We start from the raw sequence: 25,352 nt of genomic DNA on the forward strand, positions 1-25,352 counted from the left end.
CAGTGTCAGGCATTGGGGACAGCTGCTAGAGGACTGTTAGGGACGACATAGGTCATGCAGCATCTATACTTGTACTGCATCAACCTCAGTAGATCAACCATGGCTCAACACTATTCAATTAGATGGTTTTATTGAGTCACTGTAATGTGGTGCTTACATTGGCTGGAGACAAATTTGAGCGTAGACGCACGCACATATAGGCTGATGTGTCAGTCAACTTACATTGACCTAACGATGTAGCATAGACCCAGCTTTTGGAGTCTAAATCCCATTTTCAAAAGTGACTTAGATGCTTTTGAAAATGTTACCCAATCTCTATTAGGATGTGACCACACTATCACAATGTTTGAGAACTCTTGCACTACACATTTTTTTAATAATTATTTTGTAAATCTTGATGGCACTAACCAAAGAAAGCTTCTTGGTTGGCCCAGACAGGTGGAGTTTTCAAACACTGCATAATGCAACAAGTTAAATAGAAAAGCAATAATGCACCTGTAAGCATTGCAACAGTCCTAATGCCATGAGATAAGATTTAAACTCCTAAAGTACATTAACACTTTACACCATCACTGTAGCACCTTAGCAACTCACAAACATTAATGAGTTTATACTTGCAACATCTGTGTTGTAAGGAAATATTAACACCTCCATTTTACAGATAGGAAAATAGGCATAGAGAGATTTAGGGATTTGCCCAGATCACACAGGAAGTGTGTGGCGGAGCAAGGACCTAAATTCAGATCTCATGAATCCCAGTCTAGTACTTGAATTGCAACACCGTCTGTCCTCTCACCTTCTGCTATCCAGATATGAAAGTATCATTCTTATTTTTAATATCCATGTCTCCCTACCTATTCCGCTTAGATTTGTTTGAGTCTTCCAAGAAAACTGAACGACACCTGGCTCCATCCAAAAATCCAAAGCTTCAATATAAGTAAGAAGTATAACTTGCCATGAATAAAACATTAAGTATATTTGGGAAAAATAAATTGGCAACTCTGAGTCCAAGTAGCCATCTTGTTGAAGAAATGTCACTTGTGACAACACCTGTGTGACAGACTGTTGTAAGAAACTAAATAAAATTGTCAGGCTGCTTTAATGATGTTTTTAACAATCAAAACTTGTTTCTACAAAACATTTCATTTTTAAGTTATTGGAAATGTTACACTCTGAAACTTGCTTAGAGTTGTGCTTTTTGTTCCTAAACTGCCAGTGTTGCAAATTAAGTCACTTCAACAGGACGGTCACCCATGAAATATGCTTTATTTATTATGAGAACCATTTCTTACCCTTTAGACTTTTAGATTGCTGGAGAGAATAAAATGAGTGCAGTTTTCCTTTAAATACAAAGAGAATATTTACCTAGAAACGATAATCACAGTTGTTAAAAAATATAAACACTTTTTCAAAGTATGTGTAACTACTGGCTTCTCTGAAATTTTCTATGAAAGGGTAAGTACCATGGTTTATAGTAACTGAACTTAAACTTTTGCTTATGATGCTTGAAAAATATTACTGAAATTTTTTAAAACTGTTCTGGGGTTCTGTGGATGCTCATCCTGTAGTTTAACAAGATATTACACACCTTTAATATACATTTTGGAAAGGAACATGAAATAAGATTAACCAAATCAACTCGTAGTAAAGAAAGCTGACTTTTAAAGATTCAGGTAGCCTAGAACAACTCGAATACTTGAGGTTCCTTTTACATATACCTAGTTTCTCTCCCTCTCTGCTTCCTCAAATAACTATTTAGAGAAAACTGCAACTTACAACAGAAGAATTATATAGGAACACCAGAATTATCAAATCAGATCAGAAAAATAGTCCATCTAGTTGAGTAGACAGCACTGACAGTGTACCAGACACTTAAAAGAAAGGTGCAAGAAACCTCATAATGGAATTATCCATACAGAAAATATTTTAATTCTATAATCCAAATAAAGGGGTATAGTATCATGGGTCTATGGTTCAGATCAGGGGTCGGCAACCTTTCAGAAGTGGTGTGCCGAGTCTTCATTTATTCACTCTAATTTAAGGTTTTGTGCCAATAATACATTTTAACATTTTTAGAAGCTCTCTTTCTACAAGTCTATATTATATAACTAAACTATTGTTGTATGTAAAGTAAATAAGGTTTTTAAAATGTTTAAGAAGCTTAATTTAAAATGAAATTAAAATGCAGAGCCCCCCGGACTGGTGGGCAGGACCCGGGCAGTGTGAATGCCACTCAAAATCAGCTCGCGTGCCATAGGTTGCCTACCCCTGGTTCAGATCATATATTTTCTCTAAGCAAGAAGAGTCATTAACACTATAAATGCTCATCACATACAAAACTCAAAGTAAACTACTATTGGAAATCTCTGATGAAGAAAGGCCTAGGAGAGAACTACCTGTAGTAAGGAGACTGAATTGCCTCTTACCCTTATAGAAGGTGGTCCCTCCAAATCAGGGCTCAGGTCAGCAATGGGCCAGTGTAAGAAAGCTCACACTTTGGCTGCCTGCATCGTATCTGACCTGTGAATAAACAGAGGATTTCAGTTTCCACAACAGCCAGTTCCTTAACCTTCATGCACATTAGAACTGATGATAAAATTTAATTTGGGAGTAAACTATTGATTTTTAAATCATTAGCTTATTTTTTAAGCCTGGGGGCTAGAGTCCCTGCTAGGGAAAACAGTTGGGTTTTTAAAGCTTTGGACCTATGCTTTTTGTTATTATTTTAACATCTACATCCTAATTGTATCAAAGTGTCACAAAAGAATCATTTGAGGGATTTTGAACTTCATATCGAATTAGATGGTAGTAATGGTCTATGCTTCACTACCATACAATGTTATTGTAGTGGGAGCAGTATTGGCTACAGTTGAATTTGCAGAACTGTCACCAGCCTAACAACCTAATTGAAGAAGATTTCCTAGCATGGTCTCTGCCCAGAGGTGAATTATTTTGGAAAGTTTGAATAAAATCAGTTGACCCTTTTTGCACAGGTAGGAGGGTAGAAAAGTAATACACACTTTTCCCCATTATAAAATTATACTTGCAACTTTTATTAAAATAAAACAAAACACGCACATAAATCCACAGCCAAATTAGCTGTGGATTGAAATTTGGCATAAAAATATGTAGACCTTATTGAAAAGGGGTATCTTCGCGTGTTCCGGAGGAAATTAATCATGGTTGTAGAAAAAAGTTGTAAGATACTATATTATTTTAGATATAATGCTCTAATATAATTAAAATGTAAATAAATATAATATAATTAAATATCATAATAAATAGTACCAGGGGACACTGCTAAAGTTGCATGTGCATCTTAATTTGGTGTTTACTGATATTTATTCATTCAACCTTAATGTTCTATTAACAGTTTACGGAATTATTTCCATAAAACACAGCCATTTTAAGATGGCATGTTCTAATTTAATGCTTTCCTCCTAACTTAGTAGAGGTCAGATCTAACAGCATGGAACTATAGAGGAGAAATTTAATAATCACTAGAGGAATAAAGAAGTGACATTGCAGAAACTTGAGTACCAAACATTCTCTGAATGACAGTATGTATCTTTAAGGGGATCATAAAGTCAAAATTAGGGCTGTTGATTAATCACAGTTAACTCACGCGATTAACTTGTGATTAATAAATATTTTAATCGCACTGTTAAATAATAGAATCCCAATTGAAATTTATTAAATATTTTGGATGTTTTTCCTACATTGTCAAATATATTGACTTCAATTACAACACAGAATACAAAGTGTACAGTGCTCACTTTATTTTTGATATTTTTATTACAAATATTTGCATTGTAAAAATGATTTAAAAAATAGTATTTTTCAGTTCACCTCATACAAGTACTGTAGTGCAATCTCTTTACTGTGAAAATGTAACTTACAAATGTAGATTTTGTTACATAACTGCACTCAAAAACAAAACTGTGTAAAACTTTAGAGCCTACAAATTCACTCAGTCCTACTTCTTGTTCAACCAACTGCTACGACAAACAAGTTTGTTTACATTTACAGGAGATAATGCTGCCCGCTTCTTATTTACAATGTCACTTGAAAGTGAGACCAGGCATGGCATGGCACCAGGGCCGCCGAGAGTGGGTTCGGGCCCCGGTGAAAAAAAATTTTTGGGCCCCCCAGCAAGGGCGGACGGGCTAAACAGGGCCGACGAGAGGCGGGGGAAGTCAGACCCCGGGCCCCTTTCCGGACCGCCGGGTCCCGGTAAGGCAACAAGAGGGGGAGAAGCCAGGCCCCCTTCCGGACCGCCAGACCCCGGTAATTTGTACTGGCTTCCCCCACCTCTCGTCGGCCCCGCATGGCATTTTTGTAGCTGGCATTGCAAGGTATTTACATGCCAGATATGCTAAGCATTCATACGCCCCTTCATGCTTCGGCCACCATTCCAGAGGACGTGCTTCCATGCTGATCAAGCTCATTAAAAAAATAATGCATTAATTAAATGTGTGACTGAACTCCTTGGGGGAGAATTGTATGTCACCTGTTCTGTTTTACCAGCATTCTGCCATATATTTCATGTTACAGCAGTCTCGGATGATGACCCAGCATGTGTTGTTCATTTTAAGAACACTTTCACTGAAGATTTGACAATGCAAAGAAGGTACCAATGTGAGATTTCTAAGGGTGTGTCTACACTACGAAATTAGGCTGATTTTATAGAAGTTGATCTTTAGAAAGTGATTTTATACAGTTGATTGTTTATGTCCCCACTAAGTGCATTAAGTCGGCGGAGTGCATCCTCAATACCATGGCTAGCATTGACTCACGGAGCGGTGCACTGTGGATAGCTAGCCCACAGTTCCCACAGTCTCCGCTGCCCATTGGAATTCTGGGTTAAGCTCCCAAGGCCTGATGGGGCAAAAAGATTGTCGTGGGTGGTTTTCGGTACATGTCGTCAGTCTCCCCTCCCTCTGTGAAAGCAACGGCAGACAATCACGCCTTTTTTCCTTGGTTACCTATGCAGATGCCATATCATGGCAAGCATGCAGCCTGCTCAGCTCACCGCTGCTGTTGTGAGCATTGTAAACACCTCATGCATTATACTGCAGTATGCGCAGAACCTGGCTAGGAGACACTAGCATGAGGATGATTGTGAGGACATGGATACAGATGTTCCTGAAAGCATGGGATCTGGCAATTGGGACATCATGGTGGCAGTGGGGCAGGTTGATACAGTGGAACACCGATTCTGGGCCCAGCAAAGAAGCACAGACTGGTGGGTATTGGATGATTCCCAGTGGCTGCGAAACTTTCGCACGCGTAAGGCTACTTTCCTGGAACTTTGTGAGTTGCTTTCGCCCGCCCTGAAGCGCAGGAATACCAAGATGAGAACTGCCCTGACAGTTGAGAAGCGAGTGGTGATAGCCCTGGGGAAGCTTGCAATGCCTGACTACTACCCAGCAGTTGGGAATCAATTTGGAGTGGGCAACTCTACTGTGGGGGCTGCTGTGATCCAAGTAGCCAATGCAATCACTGACCTTCTGCTAGCAAAGGTAGTGACTCTGGGAAATGTGCAGCTCACAGTGGATGGCTTTGCTGCAATGGGGTTCCCTAACTGTGGTGGGGCAAGAGAATGAACGCATATCCCTATCTTGGCGCCAAACCACCTTGCCAACCAGTACATAAACTGCAAGGGGTACTTCTCAATGGTGCTGCAAGCTCTGGTAGATCACAAGGGATGTGACGCTCGCATCTTTAGGAATGCCGGGCTGTTCGAGCAGCTGCAAGAAGGGACTTACTTCCCAGACCAGAAAATTACTGTCGGGGATGCTGAAATGCCAATAGTTATCCTTGGGGACCCACCCTACCCCTTGCTCCCATGGATCATGAAGCCGTACACAGGCAGCCTGGCCAGTAGCAAGCAGCAGTTCAACTATAGGTGGAGTATTAGAGGGCTTATTCCTTCACCCACTTACTTCCCTGGTCCTTCTAGCATGAAGAGAGAGCAACAATACCCGAAGTCCAAAGGTGCAAATAATTCGATGTTTATTGAGGTGAACTTCCAGCAAGCAGGATTCCAGTTTCCTTCCTCAGTGTCCCCCTTCCCAGCTCTGACACCACAGAACCTTGCCCATGTCCCTGTTCCCATTCCCTCCCACTAGCAAAACATGAATTCCCCCACCCTGTTCCCATTCCCCCCCCCATTACTTCCTCATTGACTGCAGACTATATAGTAAAACTTGAGTTCTGCTTAGCTATTCCTTAACCAATCATTGTACTGAAATTTAACTAACCAATCCTAACATACTGTAACATGATTATTTAACCAATTATATCCCACCACCTTAATTGGTTTATACCCAACAAAATTAATTATACAGCAGACAGAAACAATCACAGAACCAGACAGAGATTATACAGACAAACAATAGGGAAGTAGAGACTACTGTGACAGAACAATACAGAAATGAGGATTTCACATCCCAGCTATTGAAAAGTGAGTTCTTGCCAGACAGGATGCGATCAGACTAAGTTTCCTTTTACATCTTCTAGGCTCTTCCCTTTCTCTGGAGGTGATAGATCCATCATCTTTCTAACAGCCCCAGATGGCCTTATTTCAATGTGACTAGTTTGGAATGGGAGGATGTGACCGTTCGCTTCCCAGCTTATGGCTGCCTCTGCTGCTTAGCCAAAGGCCTTAGCCTAAGAACAGGGCCTCAGACTCACAGTAAGAGAAGGCCCTTACACCGGCAGACAGAGATTTTGATTCTCTCTTTTTATGCCTCTATAACTAGCTAAGTGATAAGAATACACCTAAATTCTTAAAGTATAGGCCTTTGCAGACAAGCCTGAATATCTATATCCTAACACTGAGTAATTGCAGAATGGGACTTTGGACGTTTAAAAACTTGCTGGTGCTGTTTGCTGACTAGGTTAGACCTCAGCGCAACCAATATTCCCATTGTTATTGCTGCTTGCTGTGTGTTCCATAGTATCTGTGAGAGTAAGAGGGAGACGTTTATGGCGGGGTGGGAGATTGAAGCAAATTGCCTGGTGGCCAATTTTGAGCAGCCAGACACCAGGACAATTAGAAGAGCACAGCTAGGTGCGCTGGGCATCAGCTTTGAAAACCAGTTTCATGACTGGCCAAGCTATGGTGTGACAGTTGTGTGCGTTCCTCCTTGATGCAAACCTGCCCCCTTGATTGATTTTAATTCCCTGTAAGCCAGCCACTCTCCCCCCTTCGATCACAGCTGGCAAAGGAAATAAAGTCACTATTGTTTTGAAACCATGCATTCTTTATTAATTTAAAAAAAAAAAAAAAAAAGTGAGATAACTGACAAGGTTGCCTGGGTGGGGTAGGGGAGGAGGGAAGGACAAGGCCACATTGCTTATTGTGACCATACTACAAATCAAATGACAGCCTTCTGTTGCTTGGGCTATCCTCTGGAGTGGAGCGGCTGGGTGCCTGGAGCCTCCTCCCCCACATTCTTGGGCGTCTGGGTGAGGAGGATATGGAACTTGGGGAGGAGGGCAGGCGGTCATACAGTGGATGCAGCGGCGGTGTGTGCTCTTGTTGCCTTTCCTGCAGCTCCACCAGATGCCTCCTCGTGTCCATTTGCTCCTCCATTAGCCTCAGCATCGCTCCTGCCTCTTCTCATCACGCTCACTTAATGCTTTCCTGGCCTCTGCCACGGAATGCCTCCATGCATTCAGCTGTGCCCTATCAGCCCTGAAAACATATCACAAGTGCGGGTTTTTTTGCCTTTTAATCTGCAATAATCTCAGGGACGGAGATGATAGGGTGAGCATAGAAACATTTGCACCTGCGGGGGGATAAAAAGGGAGAGTAAACACAGCAGACAGCACATGTGCTTTAGGTACAAGGCCACATTTCGCCTTTTATATTGAGCGCCTGCCGGTTTGGTGACATCACACACGGCTGGACAACAGAATTCGGTTTCCAGGCAGCCATGGTAATCCAAAGGGTACGCAGGGTTGGCTTCTTCTGCCTTCATAATATGTGGGAATGGTTTCAAACTGCAGCACCCTCCTTTCCTATAGCAAGCAATGCTGGTTGGGGCGGCGGTTTTCAGGTGGATGTGCAGCACACACCTCCCCCCACCCACCATGTGGCTATTCTCAGGGATGATCCCTTTTAGCCAAGTGCAAACAGCCCAGCATGAATGGGGTCCTTTTACTGTTCCCTTACAAAAATTCCCCAATTTCAACCAGGTGATCATGAAGGATATCACTCTCCTGAGGCTAATACAGAAAGTTATAGACCGAATGTTGCTTCAATGTGACCAAAATCCAGGACCATTCGCTGCCGTGCTTTGTGCTGCAATGATTCCAGACTACTTACTATTGGCTTGCCATGGTAAAGTGTCCTACTGTGCAGGACGAAATAAGGCAGCCCTCCCCAGAAACCTTCTGCAAAGGCTTTCAGAGTACCTCCAGGAGAGCTTCATGGAGATGTCCCTGGAGGATTCCCACTCCATCCCCAGACACGTTAACAGACTTTTCCAGTAGCTGTACTGGTCACGAATGCATCCCAATTCTTCAGGGCAAATCAAACATTAAACACTATTGCTTTTAAACCCTGTACTGTAGTTACAAATGTGCACTCACCAGAGGTGCCTTCTCTGGCTTCAGGGTCCAGGATCCCGCCTTGGGAGGGTATTGGCTCCAGGGTGATGAAAAGGTCCTGGCTGCCAGGGAGAACGGACTCACTGCTTGCCTGCTGTGCATTCTCCTCCTCATCCACAAAATCCTCCTCCCCGTTGCATGAGACTCCCCCCCCTTGCAGGGGTCCATGGACAGTGGTGTAGTGGTAGGGTCCCCCCCTAGAATGCCAGGCAGCTGATCATAGAAGTGGTATGTATAGGGCTCTGACCTGGAGCAATCGTTTACCTCCTTGGTTTTTTGGTAGGCTTGCCTGAGCTCCTTAACTTTCACGCGGCACTGCTGTACGCCCTGTGCGATTTTGGCATATATTAATTAGCATTTCTTTTTTTGATCGGAGTTCGGCCTGCACAGATTCTTCTCCCCATAAAGCAATCAGATCCAGTATCTGCCTTTCGAGATGCTGGAACTCGTTTGCGATTATGGGAGGGGGACTGCATGGTCACCTGCGCCACACTGACAAACAGGAAATTAAATTCAAAGTTTCCTGGGGCTTTTCCTGTGTACAGCAACTCCTCACTTAAAGTCATCCCAGTTAACGTTGTTACGTTGCTGATCAATTAGGGAACATGCTCATTTAAAGTTGTGTAATGCTCCCTTCTAACGTCGTTTGGCAGCCACCTGCTTGGTCTACTGCTTGCAGGAAGAGCAGCCCCTTGCAGCTAGCTGGTGGGGGCTTGGAACCAGGGTGGACCGGCAGCCCCCATATCAGCTCCCCGCTCCCCTAAGTTCCCTGTGCAGCAGCTGCCTGCAGTTCAGCTGTGTCCCTCCCCCCACTGCCATGTGCTACTCCTGCCCTCTGCCTTGGAGCTGCTCCCCAATACTCCTGCTTGCTGTGCGGGGGGCGGGAAGGAAGAGGGGGGCTAATGTCAGGGTGTCCCCCTCCCTCCTGCTCCTGCACCCCGCTTACCCCATCTTCCGTAGCGCAGGGGGGACACAGGAAAAGGGAGGGAGCTTGCAGCAGCTGCGGTCTCAGCAAGCTGTTCTAATTAACAAGGCAGTGTACTTAAGGGAAATGCGCATATCTCCCTTCATTCCTGCTGCCTTGTAAAGTGAGAGTTCACTCTTGAGGGCTCAGCCAATTGCTAGTTCATCATTTAGCAGTAAGGGAAATACCCCACCCTCTGACTCCTCCACCTCAACCAAGCTTCACAATCATCATCACGATGTATCAGTATTAAATTGTTTGTTTAAAACTCACACTCACACACACACACACACACACAGTGTGTTATATATATATATATATATATATATATATATATATATAGGGGTTAGGTTCCAGTGAAATTTTTCTCATCAGACAAAAGAATATATTATATATATATATATATATTTAAATAAATGGTATTCTATTATTGTTTAACAGTGCGTTTGAGATTTTTTTAAAAATCACAGAATTAATCGTGATTGATTTTTTAAATCACTTCACAGCCCTAATCAAAATGCTTCAAATGAAATATTAATTCTTTAGAAAATTCACTAGAGACCTTAGTACTGTACCTCAAATTGCTCCTCTGAAGAGCTTCTCCCATTGCTCTTTACAATTTGGTCTTCCCTACATTAAGAATGGTAGATCCTGGAACATCTTAAAAAGATCTGATACATATTTGGGGTCCAGATAACATTTCAAAGGAAACAGATTCTCTATTGAAAACTTGTAGGGAAGACTAATTCTTTGTTATCATTCCTAGATTCCTCAACATTCCTGGTACACGCCAAGTTTTTAATGTGCTTGCACCACTGCTTCATTGAATTAAGACTGAGCATTAAAAAAAAAAAATGCATTCACATTAAAAGGCAAGATAACTCTGCCAGGGAATTATTAGGTCAGAATTATACCGTATATTCTGCAAAGCCAAGACAAGCTGGGACTGTCTGCAAATCCCATGTCCTCAGATAGAACTGCACAGATAATGGATAAAAGAAGATCAAATTATTCCATTTTCTGTGCACATATTATCCAGGAAAAAGTCAGTTTTCTCAAATGTACTAGTTTTAAATTATTCATTGTATAAATTCTGAAATTAAATCTTGGCCATCAATTTATTTGTGAGCAGCAAATTGTGAATATTTAATAATCAAAATTCAAGGTGTTTTAGTTACTGATATAGGTTAATTTAACTAGGGATCAGAAACATAACTGATAATTGTGTGTAACAAAGTTGGATTTTTAAAGTTTATTTTCTGTGAATGTTCTCAAATGTATACTACCGGTTTCTCCAACCATTTCTAACAGTAAAGTAATTAGACAATACTTTCCACAAACATAGGAAGGACCCGGACAGAGTCAAATTCAAACATTTGTGGAAAGATTTTGCAGTATTCTCCTAGCTCCACACTCAGCAGTGAAACATACCTCCAAGCAGTTTGCTACAAAATAATATAGTACAAAATGGCACAGAAGGTAGATCTAAAACCATATTTTCATGCACAGCAGGTAACATTGTACATTCTTGAAAGACCCTCAGAGATTCTATTTGCACTATACATAAGCAGAAAAGAATTCATGACATAAAATGTGGCTTTGGCAAACAAATCTGAACCATCTTGTTTTGTTGCTTTGTCTATAACTCTTAAGATTAGCATGCAATGACAGCCCAAAAAAAAAAAAAAAAAATATCTCAAAGTGGGAGGCTGCATTGGGTAGAGAGAGCACTTCTCTAGGGTATATTAAGAGAAAAGAAAATAAATCTGACATGTCATTATACATCACCCTATTGCTAAGATCATTATAAAAACAGGATTATCTCTCAAAGTAACTAAATCCTTTTTCATCTCCTTTATCACCAATTAAATTAAGGATTTTAATCCTAGATTAATACAAGGGAACTCTGACTATTATAAAGACTTGCTTCCCCACGCCATTCAGTGGCTTAATTAAAAAAATGAAACTATTAGATTTTAAACTGATTAAGATTTGCAATAGTCACAGTACTTACAAATCATAGATCATCAGTAAAGCCCTCCCCTGCCCCGCCCCCAAAAAATAAAAACAAATAAAAAGATTTTCAGTAGAAATTCTTCAGCAGTAGTAAAATATGCTGCTGCACATACATGTTTTAAAAGGAATTCTCTGTAGTAATTTATATTAAGTTTTGAATAGTATTGACAGAGCATAACTGCCTTTCATGAAGAAATAACATAAGAAAAAGCGATGCTGTAGAAGAATTGTAACATATGAAGAACTGGTGCCTTATCTTTAAATGTGCCATCACAATACAATTACTAAAATTGTTAGATCCATGGTATGTTACACTATTTAGATTTACAGTTTAAAAGGTCATTTGGGAAAGAATGTGAGGTATGAGGGATTTCACTGTTGTGCCTAAAGATAATAAAAGGTTTGGGGAATACATGTATTAATTAAGCAAATATCATTATATCAATGGATGCCAATAGCCCTGTTTGTGAGATATAAATTGAGGAAAAAGAATCCAACCACACCGAAAATTGGTGCTTTATGTTGTCATTGTTCATATGCAAAAATAAGGCATAGAGCCACAGACAGAACAATGAGGAGAAAACAAAAAAAGATTTCTTTTTTTTTTTTTTTTATTACATGAGCACCATTCATTGTGTGCACTGAATGAGGCAGAAGTCCTAAGTCAAAAAATAGTGGATCATGCAATTAAAGACTGTATCATAATCTATACACACCAGGGGGCTAAATTAAGGTTGCACAGACAACCTTAATTCTGGCATTTCATAACTTCCAAGTGCTTGACTTTGCAACCTTAAAAACATTCTTTTATTGTGGTGTTGTGTGCGTTTCATTTCTAAGGTTTTTAAAAAGCGAACTGCAAAAAAGAAAAAAAATTCATCTTATAGCATCATATTGACACCCATATGGGTCACCACCAGGGTTGGAACTTTAAGATCCATCACAAAGACCTCTGCCACTTAAGTTAAGGGAGCAATTCATAACAGTAATAGTGTCATCCTCTATGGACGAGTACTAGAAAAGGATGGGGCACAGTCAGTGGATTTCCAGATATCTGCTAGGAATGATGAGACTCAGGAATCTGGATTCCATTCCAGGCTCTGGAAGGGAACATTCTCTAATGGGCATAGCCTCTTCTGCCCCTTCCCCCTAAAACTATATCCTTTCTGCCTTATCCCTGTCTACTTCTGGCTCCTCATCCCAATCCTCTCATCTAGCTCCTCAAGCTTCTCCACCCCCTCCTTCTCTCCAGACACCCCTACAGTTCAAAACCCATTCTCCTTGCCCAGCCATTTCTAGTTCCTCCCTCCCCCCTTGTTCCTAGACTCTTTGCTCAACCAGTCCCAGTTTCATCCTTTCCTGGTACCTTATCCAATCTGTCTGTCTCCTGTTGCCCCACCAGCTCTCAGTCCTTCACTTCTCATCTGAGTTCAGTCTTTCCGCCGAACCAATGGCTCCTAGTCCCATTCCCCCACCCATCACTTCACCACACCAGCTCCCAATCCCAGTCTGCTTGCCGTCCCAGTCTCCTTCACCGCTAATTCCCAATTTCTCCTATCTTTCCCCCACCCCTCTCTGCACAACCTCCCCACAACCCTCAGAGGCTCTTTGTCCCGATCGACTCCCATTGCTGCTCCCTGGTCTGGTTCTTGTCCCCTCTGCATTTGTATCAGGCAGTTTCCCCCTCCAGATAGTCATGGTGTCAGCAGGAAGGGACTGAGAGAACAGGAGACTCTCTCCCTGTTCTCAGTTCAGGTGCTTGGTCCCAGCCCACGGCAACCCAGAGCTGCAACAGAACGGAAAAATCTGCTGAACTCCTGGCTTGAGCATGTAGATAGAGATTTTAGATGCAGAGTTCTAGCAAGTGTTTAGAAGCACATGCAAGCTGCAGTTTTTCAAATTAGGAAAAAATAATGTAATATATTAGGGGACCTATTTTTCAATGTTATTTAATAATTATATGCACTATGGACCAAATATTGCCTATCAATTATGCTGAACAACAAAAAGCCAAACTCAAGAGAGGGGAAAATGCAGTGTGGAAGCATCAAAACCCAATCTTAGTTCCCCTACATCCTGAAGAGATCACATTCAACACATCTTGAAATAGTTCCAGCTGCGGAGGAGCTCTTAGCACAAGATATAAGGGGTCAACATTACACATTTTACCTAATTACCCCAATTCCTTATGGATCTTTACCAGCTTTGGGTTGGATCCTGCAACTTCTTGGCAGGAATTTGAGAGCCCAACACAAGTTCAGTTGTGTAGTCACTCTCAGCACAGAATACAGGTGCAAAATAATGTTGCTGTTGTAGCACTACTCTCTACAAGACGAGAGCAGAACATAGACCCGTTAAAAATATAGACCATACGATTTCAACAAACTTGGAGGAAAGGGTACTAACTACTTTTTCTACAGCAGCTGGGTTTTTCCTTGAAGGACTTCCATCCAGATGATGATCAGGTCTTTCCCTGCTTAGCCTAGGCCCTGGTCTACACTACACTTATGTCAGTCTTACTACATCACCATACCCCGAGTTACGCAGTTATATCGCCCTAACTCCCAGCATAGACAGTGCTACATTGACCAGAGAAGTTCTCCCACAGACATGGCTATCACTTCTCAGGGAGGTGGAGTACCTATGCCGATAGGAGAAGTTCTCCCATCAGGATAAGTAGTGTCTTCACGAAGTGGTACAGCTGCCCTGCTGCAGCGCTGTAAGTGTAGACAAACCCTGAGAGTTTGAACAAAATTACAACTCAAGGATGGCTACAAGCATAGCCAGGAGATTTATTCAGTCATAACCACAAAAGGTAGACCTACCCTCAGTCTAGGTGGGCATCTGACTGGTCCAAAAATAATTGCCAATTGACCGAACAAACTATTTTAAAGCACTAATTTATTAGAACAGTAATAAAAACAAAAAAAGAAAGAAAGAATGGCACCATGGTACAATCAAAGATTGAAGCTGCTGTCCACATCAGGGCATTCTTGTTGGAATATTTGACAATATTAGACTGTGGTCAAATAATAGGTGGTTAGCTGACATTATCTGACCAGACAGTTCACTCTCTTGCCATGCCTATCTCAGTCAGTACTACATCTAATGTTTTCAAAGTTGCTACCAAAAAGACAGGAACCTAAATAAAAGTGGCTTGAGTTTTGATTGTGCTGAACTCCTACAGACTTTGGTCAGTGCTCAGCTCCTTTGGAATGCAGGCCATTTTTATTAAGGTACCTAAATATGGCCTGAGATGCCTACAGTTAGGCACCTATTGTTTAACATTGCTAACAAAGGATCTGCAATGCAGTTTAAGTCACCACTCACAATACCATTTCCTGAGATTGTCTCTGTAGATGAATCATTCAATCATCATCTTTGGCATAATTTTTCTGTAACTAACTAGAGTACCAAACAGAAAAAATGATCTTGTTTGCCTTTGCAATCAAAGTAGAAGGTATAGTAGCACCAGAGAAGTGGTACAAAAAGCTAAATTTAAAAAGTGAGGTATTTTGATGTTCAGTCCACATTCAATTAATTGTCATCAATAGTTTACTTTATTGGATCGGTTATTTGATAGGAATGTGTAACTTACTAAGAATGGTGAAATTCAAACTTTTATTTAAGGGGACCAGTTTCCCTCAACCCCAAAATTCACTCTGGTAATAGGTGTCTCAATATTTATAACAGATAGCTTTTGTCTATACTCTTTTCTCTATTGTTCCTTTCCAGGACTTAGTTTATAATGACTGGTCTTCACTGCATTGTTAGCTTGAGGTGGTACACTAGAAATAATCCACTTGAGCTGGCCTAACTCAAGTGAGAGCAGCCATACAGCAAAGGCAAACTTGAGCCACCTTCCAACTGAACACTGTTCACACTGTAGAGTACTAATTCAAGTGAAGACACTTGGCTTCTTGGGACATACCCCTTGGTTCTCAACACTGCACTATTCTGAGCAGCTCCTTTCAAACTTTCGCTGTGTATGTCAGAAAACTGTCTATTCTGGTCGTAAGTAGTGTTCACCCAGCAACCTACTGCAGTACACCACTTCTACTTATGTTTGTTGTCTGCATTCTGGTGGAAAGTAATGGATCCCACTCAGAATGATGAGTAGGATACATGGCTCTCACCCACCCAGTTCCTGGTTCCCCTGCAATCTTGGAGTTGCAGGAGGTGGTTGGTGTGCTCTGTATCAGTGTTCCTACATAGGACAGCCTTCTCTGAATTTGCATTTATTGTTATGGTGATGCCAAAATAAAATTGTGTTGTTAAGTATCCCTCTCTTTCTAGCGCAATCAAAACTTGCAGAAACAAAAGGGACTGAACAAAACGTATTTATTCAAACTAAATAATATCAGTACATCTGCTTTAAGCATTTAACAATGCAACTGTGAATATCATGGTCAGTGGAGCCAATTTAACTTTATTACTCTGCAACAGTGCACTATACTATCAGTCCAGCTGCCTTAAGCAGATGTGATGTGCACAAGGCGTACAGTGCCATGTCATAGGTACAGGAAGTGCACATAGTCAGGGTACCTGTCATCACCCTGCCATCTCTGCACAGAAGTAGAGTGAAGAGGTTAAACTTACCATGAGCACTTACTTCCATGGACTGAGTAACCCCTCCCACGCAGAGGTCACTAGGTGCAGCTCATGGTATTACGGTTAAGGCTGCGATTTAGTCATGGAAGTCACGGATTCTGAGACTTACAAAGACCTCTGTGACTTCAGCCAGCCCCGGCTGGGAGCTGCAGGGTCAGTCCCCTGCTGCCGCCAATAGGCGGACCTCCTGCAGGTCCCGGCCGTCGCAGGTGGCACCCCCGCAGCTCATGGGCGGAACCTCCGGAGTTCGGAGCTGCCAGCAGAGGGGGACATTGGAGCTCCCAGCCCACCCACAGCTTCCCAGGCTCCTCATTTTATCATGGATATTTTTAGTAAAAGTCAAGGACAGGTCACAGTCTTCCATTAAGTTTTCATTATTGCCCATGTCCCGTCCATGACTTTTACTAAAAATATCTGTGACAGAATCTTATCCTTAATTATGGTTCATGGCTGCAAATTTAGGCTGGAGATGAATCTCGGCAAATGCAATGGCCAGGCTGTTCTGGCACTTGCTGACCATAATGCCCAGAAGGTGTGCAACCATTGTGTGTGGGTTCTCCTTGTGCTGCTGCTAGCAGTCTTGCTCGCACATAGCACATTATGAGCAACTTACTCTGCCACCATGCATTCCTCCCTCTCCAGCATCATCTTAGCTGCAGTCTGGAATTGCTGTTCCTGTTCCAGCATCTCCCTTTGAAGCTCAAAGAGCAGGTCAGACTTTCTGCCGAAGTCCCTATGCATCTCCATCAAGAGGTCCCCCTGTGTCCTCTACCTTCTGCTTCTCTGGTTCTAGTCTCTGGTGCTGATAGTCAGTGGCCTTTTGGGTGGGTGGCTGGACTGCACCTATGCAGATGGGCTTTAAAGCGAAGAAACAGTACATAGCTTTACTGTGTAGGGCAGGGGTCGGCAACCTATGGCACACATGCCAAACACAGCACACAAGCCAATTTTGAGCGGCATGCTGCTGCCTGCCCGGTGAGAGGAGGAAGAGGGTCAGGAAAGCACCATGCTGGGGGAAGTAGCGGGGGAGGCGGGAAGCTTGGCTGCCGCAGGACCCAGCTTCGTCCTCCTGCCCCCACAGGGGAGAGCGGGGGGGGTGGGGGGGGGAGGGTCTCAGCCCCCAGCCCCACTCAGCCCCACCGCTCTCCCCTGCGGGGGTAGGAGGCCGAAGCTAGGTCCTGCAGCAGCCAAGCTTCCCCCTTCCCCCAGCATAGTGCTTTCCTGCCCCTCCTCCTCTTCTTCCCTGCACCGATCAGCTGATGAGCCTTGCAAGGTGGAGGGAAAGGAGTGGCAGCGTGCTCGCTGCTCCATAGAGGAGGCAGAGAAGAGGTAGGGACGGGGCCTTGGGGAAGGGGGTGGAACAGGGCATATCCCTTCCGGCCCCCTGTCATGAGCCGCTCAGGGCAGGGAGCACCCCAGTCCTCTGCCCTGAACCCCCCCCACACCCAACCTTCTGCCCTGCACCTCCACACACACACACCCAGCCTTCTGCCCTGAACCCCCCCACACCCCTCTGCCCTGACTCCTGAACCCCCCCACACCCCCACTGCCCTGTGCCCTGACTCCTGAACCCCCCCCCATCCCCACTGCCCTCTACCCTGACCCCCCCCACACCCAGCCTTCTGCCCTGCACCCCCACACCCTCCAGCCCTCTGCCCTGACCCCTGAACACCCCCCCCACACACACACACCCCCAGCCTTCTGCCCTGAACCCCCACACACCCCCACTGCCCTCTGCCCTGAACCCCTCTCCCCCCCAGGTCTGGGGTCCCGGCTGCCAGCCCCTTGCCAGCCGCAGGCCCCGCTCAGCCCGCTGCCAGCCTAGGTGAACAGAACCCCAGGCTGGAAGCAGGCTGAGGAGGCTGGTGGCGTAAGATCGGCATTTTAATTTAATTTTTAAATGAAGCTTCTTAAACATTTTGAAAACTTTGATTACTTTCTATATTATATAACTAAACTATTGTTGTATGTACTTAGAGAGAGACCTTCTAAAAAACGTTTAAATGTATTACCGGCATGCAAAACCTTAAATTAAAGTGAATAAATGAAGACTCGGCACACTACTTCTGAAAGGTTGCCTACCCCTGGTGTAGGGTAAAAAAGGAAGAGAATCTCCCCTTTATCTTTCTTTGTCACATCAAGATATTAATTGAGGGGAGTGAAGGCCTTAAGTGAAATTCTTCACTTTGCAGCTGCTAAATTCCAGAGTTCCTGAAATGGCAGTTGGTACGTCTACATTCCCTGCTGTGCTGAGTGGGCATTACTGGATGCCAGGTTCTGCAGGGGGGGAAGGAGACCCTGGTTTCCTATGCCCAGCAAGAAACGCTGCGGCAGCTTTACCTAAAACCTACCCTCTGGATGCCAGGGATGGTGAAGGTAATGGTTGTTCCCAAACCCTAAAGGGAAGCTACAGATGGCATCTCTTAAAGGCCACCTCCACCACATAACATCCCCTTGTATAGATTGGTTCTACAAAGGTAAGAACAGGTCCCTTAGGTCATATCCCCCCTAACCATAACAATGGTCAATCAAGTCCTTACCTGGCTGAAGTAATGCTGTTTCAGCTGCTTCTTTCTGCATCTCCCCCCAGAGTCTTGGTCAAAGACTGTGGCCCCTAGCATTGGTTCTGCCTTGCCCGAGAACTCCGTGGCCAGCAACAGGCCCAGCTCTGGGTCCTCCTCAGGATGCTCCATGGTCAGTCACTCATGAACTTCCCAAGAGGCCTTTGAGTTGCCTAGGTACAGAGCTGCATGCTGGCAATTACCCAGTCAAACTGTAGTAGAGTGAGCTTGCCAGGGTTTCACTTAGTCATTTCCCAGCAGTACAGTGTCTTCAGGGATTTAATAGCTGAGCTAGAACAAATGCTACAGGTGCCAAGGGCCACATGGAAGACAGGGTCCAAGTATCAAACGGAGTATTAATACAGGGTGGAAATAGTGTCCAATCAAGATGCGAGGGGGGACCGACAACAATTAACCTGGGTGGAGTTTCAGGAAGGCATGGGGGGGGACCTCCCGATATTTGAATGGATTGGACTGTAAGGGGAGTCCTGACTGTATTACTATGCAAACTTCAGCTGCACTCAAGCTTCAACCCATCCATCCCAACAGGCCACCGGCCCCTACCTCAAGCTTAATGCACCACTTGACTTTAGCTAGAGATGTTTGTGTGCAGACCTGAGTCAGGTAAGAGACAACATTCAAGTTATTCCTCAAGATAACAATGCAGTGAAGACAAGCCCCTTGTTTTGTTTTTAAATTAGAACTCAGCAATATTAACGTAAGTCAACTAGATATCTACATACAATTGAAATGTAATATGTACTGATGTCAATAGGACTAATCAGCTGAGTAACTGCTCACCAGTGTAAAGCTATCTATACACTGTGAGCTCCTTAAGGGTACAGTCCAGGGCAATTCCATTTAGTACCTGGGATCTGGGTTCTACAGAATACACAATAACAATAGTACATATCAGCCTAAGACTGGATTTCAGTTACTTCCCTTTAACTCTATTGCCCAAGTTGGCCAGAAAAAAAAAAAAATCCAACTTATTTCTAAGCACCACCACCTCCAAACACACACATACAACACAAAGCCTGGTTAGTAGGAGCTGTTCAGCATGCACTTTGGACTTAACTCCACTCTCACTTTAGTTTTGCATCAAAGGGGTAGCCATATTAGTCTGGATCTGTAAAAGCAGCAAAGAGTCCTGTGGCACCTTATAGACTAAAACTACAAAAGCAGTTTCTCCTCCCTTGATGTTCACACCTCAACTGCTAGAAGAGGGCCTCATCCTCCCTGATTGAGCTAACCTCGTTATCTCTAGCCTGACTCACTCTTGCTTGCATAGTTATACCTGCCTCTGGAAATTTCCACTACATGCATCTGAAGAAGTGGGTATTCACCCAGAAAAGCTCATGCTCCTATGTGTGTTAGTCTATAAGGTGTGAGACAGGGTCAGGCCAGATGGCTACAGGAGAGTGATCCTATTGGGACACAAATCAGATATTAGGAAGACAATATACAAAAACCTGTAGGAGAACACTTCAACCTCCCTGGACACACAATAGCAGATTTAAAGGTAGCCATCCTGCAGCAAAAAAAAAAAAAAAAAAAACTTCAGGACCAGACTTCAAAGAGAAACTGCTGAGCTTCAGTTCATCTGCAAATTTGACACCATCAGCTCAGGATTAAACAAAGACTGTGAATGGCTTCACCCACCCACTGCTAAAGGATCTCCCCCCAGCCTAAGGGGGGGGGGGGGGGGGGAGGGGGAGGTCCACAGGACCTGGAGACCAAAAAATTACGGGGGACAACTAATAAAAGAACAGGGACAGGAGTGAGGTCAAAGGGTCAAACGAAGTGAACCAGACGGGGACACCAAGCAGAGAACCCCGGACAGTGCCCACTGCTCCTCGAAGGCGTCAAGGGAGCCAGTGGACACCGCCCAGAGAAACTGCCTGGATACGTGAACGAACGGAGGACTGGAAATAGGCCCCACAGTCACAGGAGACTCCATCGGCCAACCTCCTCACTCTGGTTTTAAAGATGGCCAGTCTCGCTAGGGCCAGGAGGAGGTTGACCAGGAGGTCCCGTGACTTTGTCGGGCGACAGATTACAGGAGAGTGATAGAAGGCAGATGTATTAGCCCCAGATTAAGTAGGTCCCTCTTCCCTGGGTAAGGTTAACAGGCAAGGTTCCAGAACAATCAGGAACTTTCGGGAAACAATTAAGGCAGACAGGCTGATCAGAACACCTGCAGCCAATCAAGAAGCTACTAGAATCAATTAAGGCAGACTAATCAGGGCACCTGGGTTTAAAAAAGGAGCTCACTTCAGTTTGTGCATGAGTGTGAGGAACTGGCAGCAAGAGGCGCAAGAAGCTGAGAGTGAGAGGGTGAGAGTGAGCTGCTGGAGGACTGAGGAGTACAAGCGTTATCAGACACCAGGAGGAAGGTCCTGTGGTGAGAATAAGGAAGGTGTTTGGAGGAGGTCATGGGGAAGTAGCCCAGGGAGTTGTAGCTGTCATGCAGCTGTTACAGGAGGCACTATAGACAGCTGCAATCCACAGGGTCCTGGGCTGGAACCCAGAGTAGAAGGCGGGCCCGGGTTCCCCCCAAACCTCCCAACTCCTGATCAGACACAGGAGGAGTTGACCCAGACTGTGGGTTCCACCAGAGGGGAAGATCTCTGAGGCGAGCAAATCTGCCAATAAGTGCAGGACCCACCAAGGTAGGGGAGGAACTTTGTCACAGGTGCCACAGGACTCTTTGCGGATTTAGTTTTGCAGTTCATCTTTAACTTAGTCCTTTACTTTAGACATTTTTCATTTTTGGAAGACTGATTTTAAACAGACTGAATGTCCTCCATGGCAGGGCATTTGTATGAAACAGCTGTTCACACAACTCTGGGATCAATAAGGCTTGCAAACTTTGTTTTGGACAAGCAACTTTAGGCAGGATGCCAGAGTAATTTATAGCAATTAAACAAAAGAGATGACGGATTCTCTTGGGAAGGACTGCAGTTGAAGAGCAGTAAGTCTGCAGATAACAGGATGCTGGGGGCAGTGTTTGGCTGGAAAGAAAGGTACTCTGTTGTTCTGCTACAGGAAGACCTTTTCTTTCCTTGGATTTTTTTTTAAGAATGAATCTTTTGCTCCTTTGCAATTAATTTAGTTACCCTGCTCTTGATGTAATCTTCTATAATACCTACAGGAAAAAAGTGGTTAAGAATGATTTAATCAGATCCTTAGAATTTAAGGCAATCCTAAAAACTGCCTTCTTGCAGCCAGTTACAGGTTTCTTCACTGCAAAACTCCCCTTGACAGAGAAGTTCTATTTTGTGTTTCTAAATTATATTTATTGACTATTCTTGCAAGGCATATTTAATATGCTTTCCTCAGTATTTTTCCACGCAAACTGTGGAAGTAAGATTGGCACAACTGACCAGAAATTACAGCAAGTGAAAGCTAATGCAAATATTGTGAAGAAAACCTCTTTACCTTACTTTTCTAAATAAAACTTATCCTGGTAAACAGCTACAGGATTGTCTCTTTTGTTTTGTTTGCTTAAAGGTTTTAACATAATGGCTGATCAACTGTAGAACAGAAACAGAACTAAGCCAGAACATACTTTTAGAAAATCTGATATGAGACTGAGGGGAAAAAGAAGAATGTAGGTTTTATGGAAAGTATGTTTAATATATTCACTGTGTAGATGATTATTCATACAGAGATTTCATATGGACATATGGCAATATTCTAAAAAACTATGAACAATCATTACATGATTAGGACTCTGGGAGGGCAAGAATTTTGAGATGAGCCGGAAAGGAAGAAAATAATTCAGAGCCAGCAAATACTGTTTCTTTCCTCCACCCTACATTCTCATCAATCCTCTTGGTCTTGTACATGAGCCAGGGAACACAGCCATGAAGGAAGAAGCGTGACATACCTAAAAAGGCATATACACAGTCAAACATCTTCCCATCACTTTTATATTCTACTAAAATGTGTGCTGCATGGTAATTATACTGTCATCCAGGGCTGGCGCTTCCATTTAGGCAGTTCCCTAGGGCGCCAGGATTTGGGGAGGGGGGGCGCATTTTGCCGCCCTTGGCGGCAATTTGGCAGCAGGGGGTCCTTCCGCACTCCAGGTCTTCGATGGCAATTCTGTGGCGGATCCTTCACCCGCTCCGGGACCCACCGCTGAAGTGCCCCGAAGACCAGGAGCGCAGAAGGACCCCCCCGCCACAGAATTGCCAACGACAACCGGGAGCGTGGAAGGACCCCCACCTACGGCGCTCCTGCTGTCATCCCCTGGGATGCAGATCTGGTAAAAGCACTTCTGGCAAAATTCAAAGCTGGGTGCATTCCAGAGGGGGTGGGGGTGGGGAGGGAGAGGGATATCTCAGTGGTTTGAGCATTGAGCTGCTAAACCCAGGGTTGTAAATTCAATCCTTGAGGGGGCCCATTTAGGGATAAGGGCAAAAATCTGTCTGGGGATTGTCCCTGCTTTGAGAGTTGGACTAGATTACCTCCTGAGGTCCCTTCCAACCCTGATATTCTATTACATGGGTAACAGCAACCTGAAAGATATCAGGAAGACTTATTAGCCAGTTTTTCTGTAACTACTTTATATTCTTCTGCTATAAGAAGGTTTTAAGTAACATGTATCCCTTTGGTTAATTCTACCAAGTGTTTTACCACCGTATTATATAATTGTGTTTAAATAAACTACATAGAACACAGGTCCCAGTTCTGTAGTGCAGGTTCCAGGTAATGTTTACTATGCTTCCAGTTCATTAATATTGTCATTTGACCACATTATGACTTTTGTTATCTGCTCATTTCTATTTTAAATGATTTATAAAGACAGTATTTCAGCCACGTTGGTGTGAACACATAACATTTGGGGTTTGTGGATAATGGAGAGCTTCAGTTGACAAGGCATGGATGCATTCACATTTTCTCTAAAAATGGTGAATATATACATTATGATGATTGTCTTGAACTATTTATATTTTGAATAATCACCAATTTGAGGAACAAGTGAGAGATGGACATTGTACTACAGTAAAAGATAAGAGAAAAACAGGATGTTCTCTCATAAGTAAAGAAGATGGAAAATAAATCAACGATTAAAAACTGAAGGAAATCAGATGACAGTAATTTTCTGCTACCAGTGACTTTTCTGATTGCTTGCACTTGAGATCTTTAAAGACAACATGCAAAATTTTGCCTCACAATATTATTTAAGGCAGTAGGACTGCACCTGATATGACTGAAAAATTCAGCACAGTATCTCTCTTGGTAGTTCATAAATTTCCAATCATGAAAAGCTCTGCTTTACACTACTATTGCTATACATGAACCTGCTAGTTTGACAATCTCTTCAGCCTCACAATACAGCTATTCTAGTTAAAAGATTTGCAGGTAAACTGGCTACTCTTAGGAATAACCTAGATCAACATTCCCCCAAATTTTTGAAAACTAAGACCCCTTCTCTTCAAAATAAAGGGAATCAGACACACCCATGTGTGTTTGAGCAGTGAAATAGTTAAGTGTTAACATTTAAATTATTTACTGAGTTAGCATCCAGTGAAATGAACGGGGCACTTCATACCTCAGAGCCATTGTTTCAGACTTCCTTCAGACTCAGGCAGACATTGCTTCATCAGATATACACTGTGTGTAACACACAGATCAAGTTTTTCTTTACAACCATAACAAGTAGAGAATTGGTTTCTTTAAAAGGGTAGGAGACTTGAAATCTGAGGCTCTAAAATACAGATCTGTCAGTGCCATTCTGGCTAGTTATTTGTGCCTCCCCAGGGGAGATATACCCACACGTCGGGATATACTGCTTTTGACTGTTAGTAAGGAGGATAAAAAAAAACAAAAAAAAAAGCAGCAGTTAGATTCTCTTCTGAAGCCACGTTCCAAAAGGGGAGCATCAAACAAGACAGTTCTGGGTCCCAGATTCTGAGGGCTGGTCTGTACTGTCCCAACACCAGTGTAAATCCTGCAGCCCAGGGCTGCTCTATATTCCCTAAAAGAATAAATGCTAGTGGAGAAGCACTACAGAGAAACACTTGATTCCCCCAGTATCTATGCTAAGCAGGGGTGGCGAGTTATATGGGCCTGTGGTGCCTGGGCTCCAGCAAATTCACAGCCCGCGTGGCCTGGGCTCCACCAGTGTTCGGGGCCCGATCTCTCCCCCGGCCCCGCCTACCGCCCCCGCACACCCCCCCCAGAGCATCCCCCAACCCCGCCCTCCCCCAAACATCCCTGCCTGCCCTTGGCAGCAGGCGGCTGCCCCCTGCAGCTCCATGCTGTGCTTCCTCACCGGCCGCGGCCGGCTACAAGGGAGCGGTAATGAGGGCAGCCTGAGGCAGCTGCTGTGCCTGCAGAGGGAGGAGGGGAGGAGGCACATGGCAACACCCCCCCGAGGCAAGCAACTCCAAGTCAACTCTGAGGGGGAGGGGGGCTTATCCTGGCAGGACCTCCTGAGCAGCAGCCTGGGGGGAAAGGGGGGAGCGCTTGCGTGAGTGTCAAGGAGGGCCCCCCTCTCCCCCCCAAAGCTCACTGCTGCTGGCAGAGAGGGGGTTGGGGAGGGCGGGAGGAGTCCTCTCTGGCCCCCA

At 43.9% G+C, this 25,352-nt stretch overlaps 1 protein-coding gene across 3 annotated transcripts in view; it reads right to left on the reverse strand.

Moving 5' to 3' along the window:
* Window positions 1-25,352, reverse strand: part of DIPK1A (divergent protein kinase domain 1A) — a 64,802-nt gene that overhangs the window by 35,290 nt on the left and 4,160 nt on the right. The window contains exon 2 of one of the 3 annotated variants that reach the window (XM_042840582.2): window positions 2,427-2,520. The exons of the other annotated variants lie outside the window; for them this stretch is intronic. The gene's annotated coding sequence lies outside the window, so the exon portion shown is untranslated. The remainder of the gene's footprint in view (window positions 1-2,426; window positions 2,521-25,352) is intronic. 3 annotated transcript variants of the gene reach the window in all.

This window comes from Chrysemys picta, chromosome 8 (genome assembly GCF_011386835.1).
Source record: "Chrysemys picta bellii isolate R12L10 chromosome 8, ASM1138683v2, whole genome shotgun sequence".
Taxonomy (NCBI): Eukaryota; Metazoa; Chordata; order Testudines; family Emydidae; genus Chrysemys; species Chrysemys picta.